Genomic DNA, 12,088 nt, shown 5'->3' on the forward strand with positions numbered 1-12,088 from the left:
ATTGTGAAGTACTTTCAAAGCAGTCTAATAAAGACCATTTTACATTATTGAATATTGGAGTTATTTATTCAACAGCTTTGCGATTCGAACGTTAGCAAAAGGTTTCAAATAAGCGGAATTTCCCTAAATTCGTTACATTATCTGTTTAGGCCAGCAGGCTAACCCCAAAGAAAAACTAAGGGCAGGCCACCCTAATGCAATTTAATACAAACCCGCTTATTTATTACTGCCGTTAGCACTTATACTAAAGGAAAAATTGACGTTTCGTTAAGTTACCCCGCCAAAGGCCTGTTAGCTTTGGGGGGTAAACGGAACGCGTGGAATGGAACTCGGTCACTTGGATTGAAGCAGCCCCAGTTTACGCACGCTCGAACGTCTTAAAGCCGCAAGTTTTTAACCACCATTAAAACATCACCGCCAGAACGCAGAGTCCCTGAATATATTAAAGGTAACATTGTAGCAATTGCATGTTTGCTCTTTTAAACTCCACTTTCTATTTTTATATTGCACATTCCCTTGAAATAAAGCACTATTGTAAATTTTAATATTAATCACTGCCTTTTTATTCCTAACCCCCTCTCGAGAGAGACTAAGTCTGGAGATCGCCAGCTCAAGTTTTCATGGTCCATCAGCGCCAGTAAAGGAGTCAGAATTATATCGAGATACAGTCCACTAACAAAAGCAATAAAATTTATCAAATCATCACATTAAGCGTTGACTACAAAGCCATTCCGGACAAAACAACGGAATTTGTTCAGCGTCAATACACTAATAAAAGCGTTTGGTTAAAAGGTATGTGCTCAAATTAAAAGTGACACAAAGAAAAAAGTGGTTAAGTTTTTTGTTTTTCATATAAATCTCATGCGGTGATAAAAATTGCTAAAAAAAGTGACACAAAGAAAAAAGTGGTTAAGTTTTTTTTCGTATAAATCACATGCGTGATTAAAAATTACTGAATAAACAGTGCTATTACAAAGCCTTTTGTCTATCCGATACTCTCCCCCACCCGTGGTAAGAGGTATTGGACACAGCCTAAGGCTAGCAGTCAGTGGCCTAAAATCTTAGTAACTTTCCTTGAAACGTTACACTGCACTTTCGGTTCTTGCAATCATCGCGTTTATAAATCATTAAACAAATTTTGAGCTTATTCGTGACAAAAAGGTGCTTGTCCAAACTTCTAGGACACCATTTTGGTCGTTATTAGAATATTGAAAAACTCGCTAACATAGTGCTTTCTGCTCGTTTAAAAATTTAAACGTGCAAACACAAACGCTCACATTGCAATAGACCATTTATTGGCTCTAGCTACACGCGTTAATTGTGGCAAGCAATTTTCTTTGGACACTTAGCACCAGCAATATTCATTTGATTAGAGGAGACATAACCTCACTTTCCATATTGCACACCGGTCACATATGCAGGCTCACTGTTTTGTCGATTTAAGTAAAGCTGCGTTTTCTTAAAAGCAAAACACTTTGGTTTGCGTCTTTGAGATTCACATTTTTTTATATTAGATTTTTAATTCACTATTCACGATATCTTTATATCTATCTGATTTATTACTTATATCACACACGCATATAATTATTTTCATAAAGTCTGGTATTCAGTGGTAAAGAGCTGAAAATAAAACTATCTTGCATATACATACATATATATTTGGTTATAATAAATTTAACAAGAAGATTGTAGAGGTTAATCCAAAATTTTCATTTGCGTTAAATTCTTTGAGTGGTGGTGTGGGGTTGTTGAAACCCTTCCCTTTGTTTCTGAGTATCAAACTCGAATTTTCTAACTAAGTCCTTCACAGTAGTTATTCTCGTTTAAATATCAAACGATATAGAGAATTTCATAAAAGCAGCTGATGAGGTGGCACAGTTTGAGGCTGAGTTCAACGACAGACCTCAAGCAGAACACACAAAATATACTCTAGCCATTCGCTTGCTCGCGTGTATCAAACTGGTTTATTGTTAATTTCATTATAATATTACAGCTTGAGAACTTATAGCTAAAGGGTTGCCATATAACAAGTATATAACATCTCCCCTTTTAAGATAATGTATTTCAAACAAATTTAGTAATAAGAAATAAGAAGACTTGGTAATCATTATAATATTTAGTAAAATATAGGAATTTATATTAGACGCAAACTCGTTTGCGCAACCATTTCGAGTTTATTCGGAGAACTGTACCATCCTCTATGCGAATCCAATACGATCGTGGCTCATTGCAGATACTGATAACTGTTGCTCTTATCCAACCTTTTTTCTGATGCTGATACCACACTTCTTCCCCTTCAAGGAATGACTGCTTCGGCCTTACATTGCGATCGTAGTACCGTTTCGATATCTTATTTTTGGCTTTTATATTTGGTTGTATATTGGGCACCAATTGTGGTCGAAACACATCTGTTTTCCCTAATATCAGAGTGCGCGTTTTTCTGCTCATTAGAAGCTCTGTTGGCGATGCATTTATATCTTTTAATGGAGTATTACGATATTCGAGTAATGCTAACCAAAGTTCGCCATTGCTCTCTTGTGACTTTCTTATTAAATTTTTGGCAATCGCCACATACCTTTCTGCAAACCCATTCGCCTGAGGATACCCCGGGCTCGTTGTTGTCAACTTCGTGCCAATTTTTTCACAAAATTTTTTAAATTCAAAAGAACTGAATGGCATGTTGTCAGAAACTATTTCTATTGGTATACCATGATTCGAAAAACAAATTTTAAGTTTAAGTTTAAGTTTTCTTATGCAGCAGTTATCGATGACATTGGTAAGATGTCCAAGTAACGAGGGTAATAATCAGAAACAATCAGATATATTTTTTATCCATACTCACAAATGTCAACTCCAAGCTTATTGAATGGCAACGCTGGGACATCATCATGTGCAATCATGGGCTCTTTAACATTTGAAGTACGATACTTTTGGCATACATTACAATTCGTTATTAGTTTTTCAATATCTTCTTCGATTTCTGGCCAGTATACCAGACTACGGGCTCTTTTTTTTGTTTTTTCTATTCCTAGGTGCGCAGAATGTAACTGAGCGAGAATGCTCTCACGCAAGTCCAGCGGGACTACAACTCTGTCATTCAGGAAAATTATGTCATTTTCAATATACAACTCATTTCGAAGCTTCCAAAAAAATTTGTATTTGCTGATAGCGTTCGTTTGTCTTTTGGCCAACCGTTTATTAAACACTTCTTCAACTCGGCTAAACAATTATCATTTTGTAATGATTTTCTAAATTTTTCCATTAGCCCATTCGTAATATTGATTGAATGAACAAACCCATTCAACTCGTCGATTTCTTGCGAGGTGTCTTCTTTATCGTAATAGCGGGATAGAAAATCTTCAATATACAGGTATTTTCCTGGTATGTGGACTAAATTTATATTATATTTGATCAAACTCAGTTTCATTCGTTGGAGTCTTGCAGATGGAATTTTACAGAAATCTTTTTTCATTATTTCTACCAGCGGTTTGTGATCGCTTTTAACTGTCACGTTACGACCATAAATATAATAATGGAATTTTCTACAAGCAAAAACAACAGCCAGCAATTCTTTTTCAACTTGTGCATAATTAATTTCGGCATCAGTAAGACTCCTTGATGCAAATGCAACAGGTTTTCCATTTTGCATAATGCAACATCCAAGACCGAATTTCGACGCATCTGTTTCAATTGTGATATTTTTAGTTTCGTCAAACGTTTTTAGCGTGGGAGCATTTGCAATCATATTCTTAACCAGTTTCAAACAGTTTTCGTGGGCCGTTTGCCATTTGAAAACAACTGATGTTTTTAACAGTTCCCTTAGTGGCTGCGAAATTTCGGATAGGTTTGGAATGTATTCCCTCATATAATTAACCATCCCCAGCAGTTTTTGTAAATCTTTTTTGTCTTTAGGTTGTTCGATTTTCATTATAGCTTTAACGCGATCTGGGTCGCATTTGATACCATCTTGGCTTATTATCTTACCCAAATATTTCACATGAGTAACTTTATATTGTATTTTATCTAAATTAAATTTAACATTCATTTCTCTGGCGCGTTCGACAACTTTTTGTAAAACCTGGTCATGTTCTTCGATCGCATCTGTTGCTATTAGAACGTCATCAATGAACACTACTACGTTTTCAATACCTTCGAAATTTCTTTCATTATATTTTTGAAACACTTCGGGCCCAATTTTAATCCCAAAAGGCATGCGCTTATACCTAAAACATCCGAATGGGGTATTAAATGTGCACAACTCGCTAGACTTGGCGCTTAACCCAATTTGCCAAAACCCTTGCTTTAAATCTAGCACGGTGAAATATTTTTTGTTAGCAATCTGTGCAGATATTGACTCAAATGTTGGAATTGTATGATTTTCCTGTAAAATATCGGCATTTAGATTTTGTGGGTCAATACATAGGCGAAGCTTGCCTGATTTTTTTTCAACAATTACCAAATTCGATGCTCGTTCGACTGGACCATCCACTGGTTCAATTATTTCACGCTGAACCATTTCACTAAGTCCTTTTTGCACACGTGACTTCAATGATAATGGGATTCGTCTTGCTGGCTTAACAATTGGAATCGAACTTGCTTTCAGTTTGATTTCAAGGTTTTGTACAAAACATCCCAAACCCTCAAAAATGTCTCGATTTTTTGCAATAAAATGCTCTTTTGTCGTTTGTTCAATTGAGTTAACTCTTTTTATCAAGTGTAAACGTTCACATGCTTCCAGTCCTAAAAGAGGCTCAAACTTAGTGTCGAACAAATGTCAACAACGTCACTTCGTTTCTGCACATAACAACACAGTCTACAACGCCTCTATATTTTAAGTCCGCACCACTATAACTTTTTGTTGGTATGCCACCTTCTTTGAGCTGTGCATTTTTAATGTGTCTAGCTTAAAATTGAGTAAGCAATCATTAACGCGAATCTTCTCATACCATCTCATTCCATGAACAAATGACCCAGCAATGTCATGTAAAACAATTTCGTCGTCTTCGTCTGCTTGCATAGTGGGCTCTCTTAACTCGTGCACTTTTGAAGCATAACAAGCAATGCTAAAGTGATTGTAACGGCCGCAGTTTTTGCATTTTTGCCCAAATGCTGGACATTTCCTGATTTCGTGTGTGCCTTTACAAAATTTGCATGTTAATATTCGCTCACCACTCTCTTTGCTTGCCGGCTTCTCTGTTCTTTTTTCACTACTTGTTCCAAGGGCATTGGAATTCCCTCTGCCGTAATTTGCGCGCTGCGTAGACTTTGCGTTAACAGCATCTACTGAAGTGCTCTTATATTGTTTTTGCATATCATTTGCATGTTTTTCTACTATTTCGGCTGCTCTTGCCATTTCCACTGCTATAGGTAAAGTCAAATCTTTTTGTTCTAGTAATTTTTTACGGAGTCTATTACTGTTTGTGCCCGTATCTATATTATCACGAATCATCCTGTCTGCGTCAGCATATCCACAATTTTTTACCAATTTACGCAAATCTAACAAGTATGAGTCAAAGGTCTCGTTTTCCTCTTGCCGTCTCGAATTAAACCTGAATGCTTCATACACCTCGTTTTTCTTTGGTGTGCAATAGTTTTCAATAGCTTCAAATACCGTTTTGTAAATTTTCTTGTCCGCATCATACAAACCTAATGTATTAAAAATTTCTATTGTTTCCGCTCCGCAGGCGTTTAAAAATATTCCCACCTTCTGTGGATATTTCTTGCAATCCAATTCAATCGCAATAGAATAAATCTCAAAATTTTGTTTAAAAACGCGCCAGTTTTCGGCCACATTACCATCGAGTCTTAATGGGTCTGGCCTCCGGACGTCAAAATTACTTAAATTATTTGTAGCCATTTCTTGATACTCTTCGCTGTCCTCAGAATCCTCTGATTTTATCGTACTTTTTGTTTCACTTCTTGTTTTTACCATTAGTTTTTATACCGGCTGCGCCATGTGTTATTCGCTTGCTCGCGTGTATCAAACTGGTTTATTGTTAATTTCATTATAATATTACAGCTTGAGAACTTATAGCTAAATGGTTGCCATATAACAAGTATATAACAGATAAAGAATAATTTGAGAAAGGCAAAGCCAGCTTATGAGGATCTCTTGTACTCTGAAACGGCAGAGAAAAATGTGTTAGCGCAGGCCAAACCGAAATACCAGGCGACGTATGCCGCATATGTACGCGGCAGTTCAACCATGGCTTAATTAATAGCAAAGCTAACTAAACGTGATAAGGAGGGAGAAGGGACACCTGATCTAGAACACAGCATGCGACTATCTCCGTGCGATACGAATGTATTCAAAGGTGACTACCTCTCCTGGCCAACGTTCCGTGACATGTTCACGGCAATATACATACGGAATAAGCGCCTCACCCCGGTTGAGAAGTTATTTCACCTCAACCAAAAAACGCAGGGTGAGGCAAGGGATATAGTTAAAAAATGCCCACTTACAAACGATGGGTTTGACACAGCGTGGAAGAATTTAGGGGAAAGATATGAGAATAAACGAATTCTCGTCAATACCCAATTACAAATATTATTCAATCTTGAAGGCGTAGAAAGTGAGTGTGGCACCACCATTAAAACACTTCAGCGGGAAATAAATAACTGCATCTCAGCTCTAAAAGCTCATCAAATTGAGATAGGCAATTGGGATGCGATATTCACATATCTATGCTCCACCAAACTTCCCGAAAGCACGCTAGCTTTATGGGCACAGACCATAGGGAATAAAACTGAAATATCGAAATGGGATAGGATAGGATAGGTTAGGTGGTAGCTGCCCTGATAAGGATAGCTCACTTGGACAACACGAAGGTCCGTTGTGATACCACATACACCAAAAATAACGGTGACTTAGATCTAGCTACTTAGAGAATCGTTGGGTAGCAACGATAAAGCTCCGAATGATACCGATCTCAACTTTGGATATATCCTCGGGAGATCCAAGTCAGTCGCGACCGAAGTACTTTCGCCTAGTTCTGGCAAAAGCTGGACAATCAAGCATAAATTGATTTGGTGATTCCACCTCATCATCCTCCATACAGCTGCAGCAGGATGGAGTTTCCAGTATATTGAGACGTACCGCATGGATACCCAGGGGACAGTGCCCTGTCAAAACCCCAATGACCATTGATAGGTGAGCCTTAGTGAACCCAATTATTTCAGCAGACCTCCTGCCATCCACTTTTGGCCAGAAAGATCTTGCTACCCCGCAAGACGTGGTATCCGCCCAACGTTTGCTGAGCTGATTGAGTCCCAGCTATGGAGGAGCAATCCACAGGTGGCCAGCGGGATCCCGAAATCCCTACAGCCATCTTCATCCGGTTCAGTTGTACCGATGCGGGCTAAGAGATCCGCTTGACAGTTACCCGGGACATCACTATGGCCCGGGACCCAGATAATCTTAATTGTAAAATAATTCGATGCAATCGCAAGCGAGGTCAGGCACTCAGAGTTGATGTTAAATTCCCTAACCGTGGTAGCACTGGATAGCATTCCATCCACCGCATCCTTATTCGCACCAATTTCCGCTTGTAGTACACTGCAGTGATCAGCCAACTTAAACTTGCGGCTTAAATTTAGCTCTTGACAAAAGACCCCCCCCCCCCCCCCCCACCAACCTTTCCATCCAGCTTTGACCCATCCGTGAACAAGTTAACCGGTTCCATGCCCCAGATAATTCCTCTTCCCCAATCCTCTCTCTCTGGAATAACTGGGGTGAAGGTTGTATAGGGAGCAGTTATCGGCATACAGTAGTCCGTTCTGTCCGGGATGAAGTCGAAACTGGTAAGAAGGCTAGAGTGTCCGCGGTCAGAAAGTCTATATCCCATATCACGAAGCCTGACCAATGACCTTGCCGCGGCCGCCTTTCCCGCAATATCTACTGGGTATATGTTCAGCATGACGTTCATTGCCAAGGTAGGTGTTGTTCTGAGAGCGCCACTGATACCGATAAGCGCCGTCCGTTGCACTGACACTAACATTTTGGACGTGCTCGCCGTGTCCAGTGCTTTCCACAAGACCAGCACCCCATATAGCAGAATCGGTTTGACCACCATCTCATAAAGCCAGTGTACTATTCTTGGCGAGAGTCCCCATCTCTTCCCGATAGCTCCTCTGCAGCAGTACAAGGCAATGGCGGCCTTCCTGGCCCGATCTTCCACATTGGGTCTCCAGGACAGTTTCTTGTCCAAAACAATCCCCAAATATTTAACCCTATCAGAAAGTACCACCGGTACCCCTCCAATCGAGGGAGTTCTGAAATCGGGCATCTTATATCTCCTTCTGAAAAGGACCAATTCCGTGTTTCCCGGGTTGACCGCCAATCCACATGATTCAGCCCACCTAGCCACAGTATCCAGGTAGCCCTGCAGAACATCGCGCAGGGTGCCCAGAAATTTGCCTCTGACTAGGATAGCGAGGTCATCTGCATAGGCAACCACCCGACAACCATTGGCTTCCAGCTCCACAAGAAGCTCGTTGACTACCACAACCCAGAGGAGAGGAGATAGGACACCCCCCTGTGGTGTGCCCCTGCACACCTTCCTCTTAATTATGGCCCATCCCCACTCCGCTGCGACAATTCTGCCGCATAGAAGTTTGCTAATAAATTCAACCAGAGCCGCCTCGACTCCTAAACCCACCAGAGCTCTTTCGATTGCCCCCGGTAAGACATTGTTAAAAGCTCCCTCGATGTCTAGAAAGGCACCCAGAGCATACTCTTTGTGTTCTAGGGACACCTCTATTTGCTTTACAATCGAATGAAGAGCCGTTTCCGTCGATCTGCCCTTGCAGTACGCATGCTGTCAAGCCGACAGTAACCCCCGAGGTATCCTTTCCCGTAGATACAGGTCAATCAACCGCTCAAACGTCTTAAGAAGAATCGACGAGAGACTGATTGGCCTGAAATCCTTAGGTGATACATGAGAGCTTCTGCCGGCCTTCGGAATGAAAATAACCCTAACCGTGTGCCAAGACTTCGGGATATAGTTAAGCCTGAGGCAGTTAGTATATATGATGTCCAACCAGCGGCAGGAAATCCCCAAAGACCTTTGAAGCTGCGCAGGAATGATTCCATCCGGGCCCAGAGACTTATAGGGCTTGAACGACCCTATAGCCCAGGTTATTTGACTTTCCCGTATTGGAATGGCAGGCACTTCTGCATGGCCAACGACCGCCGACCATGCAGGCGAAGATCCCTGCGCAACTGGGACATCGGGAAAATGATTGTCCAGTAAAAGCCTTAGGGACTCCTCGCTACTCATCGACCAGTCCCCACCATCATCTCTCAGATACCCCAGAGGAGCGGGGTTCCTAGAGAGTATTTTTCTAAATCTCGCGGATTCATTGCAGCCTTCTACGTTTTCGCAGAAGCTTCGCCATGCATCTCGCTTGGCTATCCTTATTTCATATTTATAAATCCCCAGACTCACCTTATAGAGCTCCCAGTCCGAGGGTAATTTACTCCTCCTGGCTCTGTTGAAGAGCCGCCGACTGGACGCTCTTAGGTCGTCAAGAGAATCCGATCACCAGGGCGGCTTGCCCTTCCCCCTGTAAATTTTCAATGGGCAGGGCAGCTGAAAGGCGCTATTGCTTGCCGAGGTGAAGTTTTCCACCAGAACGTCTATCTCAGATTCGGACAGGCCCGAACTAATGATAGGCACCGCAGGCAGTAGCTCTCCCAGCTTCCTACAATACAAGTACCAGTTAGTACTTTTAGGGTTCCTAAAAGATATTTTACCGGGACGTTCTTCGTTGACTGAGAACTGAATATATCGGTGATCAGAGAAGGAGTGCTCGTTGAGAACCCTCCATCCAGATATCCGACCTTCCAGTTCTCTACTAACCAGGGTGAGGTCCAGGACCTTCGCCCTTACCGCAGTAATAAAAGTCGGGTCATTCCCCCTATTACATATACAAAGTCCCTCATCTACAATAAAAGTAAATAAAGACTCACCTCTAGTGTTGGTATCCGAGCTTCCCCAAATGCTATGATGGGCATTAGCATCGGCACCGATGATCACGCCAACACCTCTCCGCCTTGCTTCGCGGGTGATTTCACCCAGTATCGCAGGTGGGGGTCCCTCTACGTCCCCGTGGGGCATGTACGCTGAGACCACCCACATTTCATTACTTCCTCGCTCGAGGCAGACCGTGGTTACGTCAGCACTGCTGAAATTAGAGAGAATAAAAGCTTTAATCTCTTTTTTAACAAGCACACAGGATCTAGGCCTACTTCGAAATGGGAAGATATAGATAAATTTTTATCGAACAGTTTCCAGACCTTGGAAACAGTCTCGGGATTAACAGGTAGCAAAAATATCAAAGCTCCGAAGCAACCACCACCCAAACATAATAATGATTCATCTCAAAAGAAAGTAGGCACCTACCAAGCAAGTGTAGCTAGAAACACTTGCAGATGCTGTAAGAAAAACAACCACAAGCTGTCACAATGCCAAAGCTTCCAACGGCTCTCTGTCGTAGACAGAGTGGCGTTTATAAAAGACAGTAGAGGGTGTCTGAATTGCCTCTCGGCAAAACACACAGTATCCAAATGTACGTGCTCCTTTAATTGTAGAATTTGCCATCTAAGGCATCATACACTCCTGCATATTCAACAAAATGCGGGCACGAGTGCAAGACCAACCACAACCCAACAAACACAGTTAGATCAAAGACCATCTACTTCGGCACAGGCTCAGGCCCAACATCAGTTTTCCACGGCAAATAATCAACCAACCAACTTCAATTCCTGTTTTGCGAATACAAGCAAAGGGGTTCTATTAGGTACTGCGCAAGTCAATATCTTTTATAACAATGAACACTTTACGGCCCGCGCCCTAATAGACTCCGGATCAGAGTGCTCGTTCATTTCGGAGCGACTTAAGAGAAGAAAAAATTTGCCCAGTAGGAAGTTAAATGCGCAAGTGTCAGGGATAAACAACACGGTGTCAGCCCAAGTGAAAGAGAAGTGCTTCATTCAGTTGCGGTCTTCAATAAACGCGAATGTATGCATGCACACTACAGCATTGGTTTTAGCCCAGCTCACTGCCAATCTTCCAACCTGTCAAATTGACCCCATGACACACCAAGTTTTTCCGGACTTGGTGCTAGCAGATCGGAGGTTCTTTGTAAATGAACAAGTAGATCTTATTCTGGGTGGGGATATTTACGCACAGATAATGCTAGGCGGTATACGAAAAAATATTTTAGGCACCCTCCTTGCGCAGGAAACGGTATTTGGCTGGATATTAACTGGCCAAACGTAAACGGCCAGCCCAGCCGGCAGGTGTGTGTCATTTTTTAATGAGGTATCGCTGGACAAACAAATAGCGTATTTTTGGGAGCTGGAAGACATTCCCAAAAACCATACTTATACCAAAGACGAAAATTACTGCGAGGAATTTTATCAAAAAACCACCAAAAGAAATGAGGATGGCAAATATATCGTATATTTGCCCTTTAAGCAGGATTTTAAAAAGGGTATCTCATTAGGACCGTCGCTTAAGAGCGCGTGCTCACAATTTTTCAGAAATGAAACTCGGTTAGCGAAAAATCCCGAATTGCAAACGGAATATAACCGAGTCTTATCATAATACGAAACGTTAGCTCATACGGCATGGGTGGAAGAGCATGTTCCGGCAGATACATGCGATACCTATTTTTTACCCCATCACGCAGTAATTAAGGAAGAAAGCACCACCACTAAAGTGAGAGTTGTTTTTAACGCCTCCTGTCCTACTGCTAATGGAATCAGTTTAAATGATGTCCTTCATTCAGGCCCAGTCCTTCAGAGTGATCTAACGATTCTCATACTCCGTTGGAGATTGTTCCGATACGTATTCAACAGTGACATCGAAAAGATGTACCGGCAGATATTGCTAGAGCCCAGGGACACCAGGTTTCAAGGCGTCGTCTTCAGGTCATCCACCAGCGAACCAATCAGCCTATACGAATTGAAGACCGTGAACTTCGGAGTGAACTGCGCGCCCTACCTGGCTATAAGGATCCTTCTCCAATTAGCAGAGGACGTAGAGGAAACCTATCCCATCGCATCGGACATCCTACGACAGTT

This window comes from Eurosta solidaginis, chromosome X (genome assembly GCF_040869045.1).
Source record: "Eurosta solidaginis isolate ZX-2024a chromosome X, ASM4086904v1, whole genome shotgun sequence".
NCBI lineage: Eukaryota > Metazoa > Arthropoda > Insecta > Diptera > Tephritidae > Eurosta > Eurosta solidaginis.